The sequence below is a fragment of the Rhinolophus sinicus genome, chromosome 17 (genome assembly GCF_057876585.1).
Source record: "Rhinolophus sinicus isolate RSI-liver-muscle chromosome 17, RSI-T2T, whole genome shotgun sequence".
Taxonomy (NCBI): Eukaryota; Metazoa; Chordata; class Mammalia; order Chiroptera; family Rhinolophidae; genus Rhinolophus; species Rhinolophus sinicus.
In genome coordinates this window covers 154,094,471-154,103,578 of record NC_142517.1, presented here as the reverse complement: position 1 = coordinate 154,103,578, position 9,108 = coordinate 154,094,471, and the positions used below count along the sequence as shown (strand labels likewise).

General features: G+C 34.6%; 1 pseudogene; it reads left to right on the top strand.

Moving 5' to 3' along the window:
• The first annotated feature begins 3,850 nt into the window (after positions 1-3,850).
• LOC109445253 (non-histone chromosomal protein HMG-14 pseudogene) lies at positions 3,851-8,713 on the top strand (annotated as a pseudogene).
• The last annotated feature ends 395 nt before the right edge of the window (positions 8,714-9,108 follow it).

Sequence of the window (9,108 nt, the reverse complement as noted above, 5' to 3'; positions counted from 1 at the left end):
GGGAGGGAGGGAGGGAAAAGAAGGAAGAGAAAAATGCAATTATTCTTGGAAACAATCATCTCAATTGTAATCTGTCAATATTTCAGTTAACAAACACTAGGGTCTATTTCTATCAATGGTTATTGCATATGCATAAATAAAGAAGGTATTTGTTTTTCTAATCTTTTTTAAGTAAGGCTACTTACTGAGAATAAGTAAAAAACATATTTTATATTTTTTATTATATATATTATATAATATATATATATTGATATATATAATATATATATATTGAGCATCCAGGATGGCTATATACCCGGTTTCCCCGAAAATAAAACCTAGCTGGACAATCAGCTCTAATGCATCTTTTGAAGCAAAAATTAATATAAGGCCTGGTCTTATATTGTTCTGGTCTTATAGTAAAATAAGACCGGGCCTTATATTAATTTTTGCTCCAAAAGCCGCGTTAGAGCTGATTGTCCAGCTAGGTCTTATTTTCGGGGAAACCGGGTATATAGCCATCCTGGATGCTCAATTTGCCACATCTCCCCAATTACTTTTCACTGAAATTTGCATCTCTGAAATATATTTTTCTCCTGTTAATGCATTAATTCTTTGTCAATGTACTTCAAACAAATAATTGTAACATATGGTTGATTTTGATAGTCATTACCTCACCCACTTCCTCTTAGATTAAAAAATGAGTCTATACGTTACAGAGAAAAGAACATATGATTTTCTATATCCCTTGTGTACCAAGTATTTTCCTCAGTAAAATTCTCATAGTCTTAGAATTTCATCAAAATTTAATAGGAATTCCAAAAAAGATGTGACAGATTAAATATAGTGTTCAAGTTAAATGATGAAAATACACATTCGTCATTTAAGCTGTATTAAAGGCATCATAAATGATTTGTTTTTGATGTGAAAACATATGAAAAATATAAAATATCAAATTAATAAATTCCTATATATAGCAAATTGGCCCTCCCAAAAGCCATATCTACATGAAATTCCTAGAAACTATAAATGTTCTCTTATTTGGAGAAGGGGTCCTCACAGATGAAACCAAGTTAAGGATCTTTGGATGCGGAGATCATCCTGGAGCACCTAGGTGGGCGCTAAATCTAGTGACAAGTGGCCTTAAAAGAGTCACACAGAGGAGAGACACAAGATAGAAGAGGAAGAGGCAAAAAGACAAAGAAGTAGAGATTAGAGTGGTATGGCTATAAATTTAGGAATGCCAAGGATTGTAAGTGGCAAAAAAATGGCATGGAATGGATTCTGTTCCAAGAGCCTCTGGAAGAACATGGCTAACATGTTCTTGATTTCACGTTCTAGCCTCTAGAACTGAGAGAGAATAAATTTCTGTTGTTTTAAATCACCCAATTTGTGGTACTTGGTCAGGGCAGTCTCAGGAAATGAGCACACTATATAATCTGTATTGAAATACACAATTGTGCTAATGGTGATAGTGGCATAAGGAAAACAAACAAACAAAAATCAACTAACAAAATTATTAAACAGATGAGTGACAGTATGAAGAATTTACTTCATGCATATAATAAAATGTTATTGAAGTCCAGTGGATGAAGTGATCTAATTCTCCCACTAGAGCTAACATCCAACCATAAGAGCTAATAATATACTCCTACTTTCCTTAAAGTACAGGGGTGAAGCACATAATAAAATTTGATAAACTTGGCTCTCATCATCCCAAAGGCTGTAAGGTGAAAAAAAGATGACATGTTCCAATAATGGAAAAACCCACAAAAACTCATGTGTTTGGAATGTGGTATGAGAGAAATGGAAAGCCTAGAAAAGAGGCTTAACAGATGGCCAAAAACCAAACCATGCAGGTCTAAGTTTCTGAAGAGATAAGAGTGATCTATACTATAATAAGTTAGTGAAGTAGTAAGCTATCATGAGACACAGTCCCTAATTTTGTTGATTTTTATATCCTCAAATCCTAACAATGTTCCTGGGACATTGTTATATAGTCTGAACGGGCAAATTTATTTTATAAATAAGATTTCTGTATGTTTACTTGACAACAATCTACTTTTGAGCATCCTCAAAAACCTGCATGGTGATGGTTTTTTCCACTACATGGCAAGTTACTTAAGATACTTTTACTATTATATCCTGGCAAGTAGTAGTGAATGCTGAAGAAATAATGTTGAATGAAAAAATGAAGCTCCCAATTATTTTTCAGTGAAATTATGGGTCCTCTTGTGGTAGTAACTAGAAGGGGATCAGAGACTACATAAGGGTCTGGGCTACATCATATACAACTGGTATAGTTAGTACTGGCTTTAATGACATGACCTGACATAGCATACCAACTATCTTATTCTTTATAAAGTATCTTTGGCTATAAGGATAGATTTTCCTCGGCCTGCTCTTTTTACTAAGCCTCATACCTTTACCAAGATTAGGATATCTGTTACCGCTATCCCTAATTATGACACTAAAATTTCTTATAATTGACAAACTAATTAAATTACAAATAATGTCTCAAGGCATTATGCCAGGCAATACTTTGTTAGTCTAATTCTAGAAACCGTATGTTTACCAATGAGATAAACTTAAATTTTAATGTAATATTTTATTTACACTTTTCATTAAAACTTTCAATTTGTTAAATTAAATGTTTTATAATAATGCCATTATATAAAAATCAGAATTCTAGAGCATGACCACAATTTCTCTCTCTTTTTCTGTCTCTGAAAGGAAATCAGTTTCTTATAAATACAAAGTTATAGAATTTACAGACAGGATTGTTATGTTTGAAATTCAGTAACAGTTAGACACCAAAATAATTTTTTACAGTTATTGAGGCTCATTTCAGTTGCAAACTGATTCAGTCTCATTAGTATAAAAAAATAGGAAAGTAAGTATACAATTGGAAGGGATAGAAGAACGTATATGCATAGACAAATGAATGCTTAGAGAAATAAAATACTTCACAGAACTTCAGTTTTCAACATTACAGCATGAAACAATCCTTCCCCAACCCCCAGAAAATCCTATACTTTTGGAGACAAAATACTTAATAGGATTAAAAATTTTCATACAAGAGTGTCATGTATTTATTTCTATATATCTTGAGAGTTAAATTCAAGCTTATGCTCAAGTTTTAAGACAACAATAGTGTAAACTCTAGGGTGGAACAAAAGAAGGGGAAAAAAAATCCAAGTTCCCAGCCATAGTTAGGAAAACAAGGAAAGATAGGAGAATGAGGGAATCAAAGGAAAAAGAATGAAGATTCAAGGATGGGTAAATCTCCTCTTTACTGAGGTTTTTCAAAAGGTTTGTGATAACCAGCTTTTGTGTAAATGGATTTGATGGCTCTGGGCTGAAGGTGACTGACAGCTGAATCTAGGCCCCCTCTAGAGTGTCACCCTGGGGATTGTCATTGTTGCAGACTGTTTCTTCAGACTGACCCAGAAGAATCATTATCTCAAGGGGATTCTAACAACAGCCACCCGTGAGCAGCCTAGGAGCTAGAAGTAAGCAACTTAGCCTCTCTCTTGAGCAGTAATTACAATCGTAAGGCGAACAAAGGGTGTTACTGAGTTGAGCTTAAGTCTTTCTCCAATCCCCAATTAAAAAAAAAAAAAAAAAATCCAAGTACCAAAGATTTTTCTCGAGTAAAAATATCTGAGAAACCCTTCATCCTTTGTTATTTAGAAAATTAAGCAGACTTCTGGGTCCTTCTCAGGAAGTGCTTAACTGAAGTGGGCATACCGTGTTTCCTGGAAAGTAAGACCGGGTCTTATATTAAGTTTTGCTCCAAAAGACTCATTAGGGCTTATGTTCAGGGGATGTCATCCTGAAAAAACATTCTAGGGCTTATTTTCTGGGAAACATGGTACTAGGTAAACACTTCAGTCTCTTTCTTCTTTAGTAAAGCTAATGTGTTTCCTTTGGGACTGATAGTCGTCAACTAAAATCTGGGTGTATTGCTTTAATATCATAGTAAACAAATCCATGCTATACCACACTGTACTGTCACAATGGCAAGTTAACATGGGTATTGCATCCATCTAATTATAATAGAGTTCTGCCCCCAAACCCTGTACTACCATTCTCCATGAGCCAGCACAACAGAGCTGAATCACAAAGGCACCACCATGGCGGCCTAGAAAGTAGGCAGTCATTTTTCTTTCCTCTAAACCTCGGAAAAGGCTCCACCTATACCCTCAGGGTAGTAAAGAAGTTACCATAACCAGACTAGTTATCTGAAATAAAATAAAAGCTGATAAACCTAGCCAAAGGTTATAACCACAATTAAGCCACTTTTAAAAATGCTGTATCTCACAGTTCTGGACAGCATTGGACCTCAGCCTCCATCTTTTCCAGCAGTGGGTGGGACTTGCTGCCTGGAGAGTAACCAATCAGGGAAGGGAATGGAAACTACCAGACCTTTCCTAAGGAATAGCTGGCTGTGGTCCTATTTAGAGGCATGCTTTTCTAAATTGAAGAGGCAGGTTAAACAATCCTTTCTGAAAATAAATCTTGTTCTCTCTTAATTAAAATCAGCAACTTTTCAGTTGTCCATGACTGAAAATAATTTGTAGGATTATTATAGAACAACATGACGGAGTTTTTCTTGCACGATTCATTTAGTTCTCCTTTTCTATATGGCCTGCATGTGTTTGCATTTAACTTTTTCTTATACTTTTCTTTCCATTGCTCATATATCCCTATTTCTGTATCAAAATACTCTAGAATGTAAGCTCCATGAGGACAAAGATTTAGAATAATGCCTGACATTGTAAGAAATCAATATGTATTTGCTAAATTTTGATGCCTGCTTTGAAAGGAATTGTTTTTAATTTCGTCTCATTTTTTTCTAGTAACTTATTTTTACTTTTATTGTCTTTTTCTTTTACTTTAAAATTGTTGGATTGTCTAGGGATGTATTAGTCTTGTGGATTATATTTACATATGATTGCAGAAATGTTTCATTTTTCTTTTAGACTTGTAGTAGAAAAAAATTGAGGCAAGGTTGTGAAAGAAAGATTCTTGAACTTGGGACTAGAATCTTGATCCCATCATGTTGAAGCCTGGCAAATAACTTAACATCTCTGAACCTCAGTGAACTCACCTATAATCATTTTTTAACAGGGTGGTTTATGAGGTTTTAATGAGATAATGTGTAAAAGTCCCTAGTTCATAGTAGATATTCAGTAAACAATGCCTTGGGCAAGATAAAATATTTCTGATAGTAAAATGCTTTCAAGGTAACAAAGAAGATTAAGAACCTCACTGGAAAGCAAAAATCCTCTGCTCCAGTAGTCCCATTGATTGGGATATGATTCCACGTACATTACCAAACTACTATGTCTATTATCATCATTTGTAAAATGGGAAAATAAAATTTTCCCACCTTGCAAAGGCCCTGTGTACTGTTAAAAATAAGACAACAGGCCCCAAAAGAAGTTGCTTATGCTAATCTGTACATCATGAAGCAAAGACTTGCTAATTACAGTTTTAGCTATCCCAGATATGAAATCTTAAACCAGTCAGTTAGGAATTGTCTGATTAACAGTATTCTGCCTGGTAGACCCTTGCCATCCCCCAAAGGAAAGTAATCTTGCATTAACCACCTAGTTTTTTGCCTAGTATTACTTCCATGTTCCTGCTTTCCTCTGCCTATAAAAGTTTTCCATTTTGTACAACTCGTCAGGACTCCTTTCTATCTGCTAGATTGGATGCTGCTCAATTCAAATCAACTTTTGCTCAAATAAAGTCTTAAAATTTTAATAATAAACTTAAAATTTAATATAAAATCAAATTTTAATTTCAGTTTATCTTTTAACAGTACATTAGATAAATAGTGTAAAAAACATTTTGATGATAAAGAATATTGTATAAGTCAACTTTTACTATTTTATTTTGTTTTGTGTTTTTTTAAATTTATTGGGGTGACAATTGTTAGTAAAATTACATAGATTTCAGGTGTACAATTCTGTATTACATCATCTATAAATCCCATTGTGTGTTCACCATACTATTTTATTTTGTATGATAAAATGCCGTTTTAGACAATAGAATGAGTTGGTATGCAAAACATTGTGTTGCCTAGCAGCTTCAGTTCTGGAGTTGCAGCAGCTGCCAAGCTGCCCAACTTGGGAAGGCTCTCGGCACACCACAGCCCGCAGGCACTCAGCAAGCACCCACCCTGCCACCACGGTGCCCAAGAGGAGGGTCAGCTCCACCGAGGGGGCAGTGAAGGAATGGCCCAAGAGGAAGTTGGCAAGGTTGTCAACTCAACCTGCTTCTGCAAAAGTGGAAATGAAGCCAAAAAAACGAAAAAAAAAGTGACAGGAAAGGATAAATCTGCAGACAAAAAGTGCAAACAAAAGGGAAAAGGGGTTCTTTAGTACCATGTTGTTTAATCTCCAATTATTTGTGTGCTTTCTTTTTGCCTTTTTTTATTTGTTTTTTGCAGTGGATTTCCAATTTCAAAGCATTTTTACCCAAAGCAATACATACATTTAATTCAATCCCCTTCATTGGCATTTTTTAAAGAAACGGAACAAAAAAAATTATCAGATTTGTATGGAATCACAAAAGACCCTGAATAGCCAAAGCAATCCTAAGACTAAAGGACAAGGCTGGAAGTATCACATTCCCTGAATAAAATTCATACTACAAAATGACAATAATCAAAACAACAAGGTATTGGCAAAAAAACAGAACACATAGATCAATGGACTAGAACAGAAAATGCAAAAGTTAGCATATATATACCGGGGTGCCAAAAAAATGTATACACATTTTAAGAGATATTAGTTATGCTCAAGCAGTAATTCACTGTAATTAAATGTGCCTGGACACTGATGGTAACCACTTTGAGCACCTTTTGCAATTGCAGAAATCAAATGTGACTTATATTCATTTTTCTTTATCGGTATATATTGAGTATTACAGTTTTTTTCCTTTCTTAAAATATATGTTTTTTTTGCAAGATAAACGGATAGATAACTTTTTTACAAAGAAGCCAAAAACATACATTGGAGAAAAGAAAGCCACTTCAATAAATAGTGCTGGGAAAATTGGAAAGCCACATGAAAAATAACATTCAATGTTATTATTTAATAACATTCACATGAAAAAGAATGAAACTAGACAGCTCTATGTCATCATACACCAAAATTAACTAAAATGCATTAAAGACCTAAACATAAGACCCAAAACAATAAATTGCATAGAAGAAAGTATAGATACTAAACTTATAGACCTTGGGTTCACAGAGGACTTTATGAATTTAACCTGAAAGACAAAGGAAATAGAACCAAAAATCAATGAATGGGACTATATCAAACTAAAAAGCTCCTGCACAGCAAAAGAAACTATCAATAAAACAAAAAGGGACCCAACCAATGGAAGAAGATATATGCAAACAATACCTCTGATAGGGGACTAACATCCAAAATATATAAAGAACTCGTACAACAAAACAGCAATTAATCCAATTAAAAATGGGCAGAAGACCTTAATGGACACTTATCCCAAGAAGACAAATGGCCAACAGATACATGAAAAGATGCTCCATTTCACTAGCTATTAGGGAAATGCAAGTCAAAACCACAATGAGATACCACCTTACACCGGTTAGAATGGCTATTATAAACAAGACGTGTAGTAACAATTGTTGGAGAGGCTGTGGAGAAAAAGGAACCCTCATATACTGCTGGTGGGACTGTAAATTTGTACAGCTACTATGGAAAACACTATGAACATTCCTCAAAAAATCAAGAATAGAATTACTGTGTGACCCAGCAATCCCTCTTCTGGGTATGTACTCAAAAAATCTGAAAACATTTATCCGTAAAGATATATGCAAACTTATGTTCATTGCAGCGTTATTCGCAGTGCCCAAGACATGGAAACTACAGAAGTGTCCTTCCGTAGATGATTGCGTAAAGAAGATGTGGTCCATATATACAATGGAATATTACTCAACCATAAGAAAAGATGAAATACTGCCATTTGTGACATGGATGGATCTTGCGATTATCATGCTAAGTGAAATAAGTCAGACAGAAAAAGCCAAGGACCATGACTTCACTCGTATATGACATATAAAAAAGAAAAGAACAAACACGACAAACAAACAAACAAAAACTCATAGACACAGATAACAGTTTAGTGGTTATCAGAGGGTAAGGAAGGAGGGGGAATAGTAGAAGAGTGTAAAAGGTATCAAACATATGGTGATAGAAGGTGAACTGACTGGGTGGTGAACACACAACGCAATATACAGATGATGTGTTATAGAAATGTACACCTGAAACCTATATCATTTTACTAACCAATGTTATTTAATAAATTTAATAAAAATTAAAAGGGGGTGGATGGTTAGCTCAGTTGGTTAGAGTGAGATGCTCGTAATACCAGGGTTAACGGCTCGATCCCCACATGGGCCAGTGTGAGCTGCACCCACCACATCTAGATGAAACAACTACTTGACCTGGAGCAGATGGGTCCTGGAAAAACACACTTAAAATAAAAAGAAGTTAAAAACAACAACAACAACAACAACAACAAAAAAAAAAAAACCCTGAAAGGAAATAAAGAGAAAAAGGGACAAATGGAAAAACAGGCTAACCAACTGGCTAACCAAGATACTAAAGATTTACCTGCAGAAAACAGAGTATCTGAAAATGAGGAGAGCCCATTTTCTGATGAAGCAGGAGAGAAAGACACCAGGTCTGATTAATATCATATACCATATCTTATCAGTAGTTCCCATTTCCCTACTTGTACAATCTAGAAGAATAGTTTCATCAACTATTTTGTAAGTTTTTTAATAGCTCTAGAAACATTAAGAAGGAAGAAATTACACCTCACCCCCATTTTTTTTCCTTTTTTTTGTAGTGTAAATGCTTTTTTTAAAGAGGTGAAATCATTTGCTGGTTGTTTACTTTTGGTACAACCAGAAAATAGTAGGATATTGAACATGGATGGCTTTGATTGTCTTGGGTGTCAGCTTAACATTCCATAGATGGGGGTAGTTTTTTTATCCTATAATACAAAGCATACTAAATGGCAATTTGGAGTCAGTCATGCATTTACTATGTCTTGAAAATTTTTAATTACTTCTAGTCCCATGTT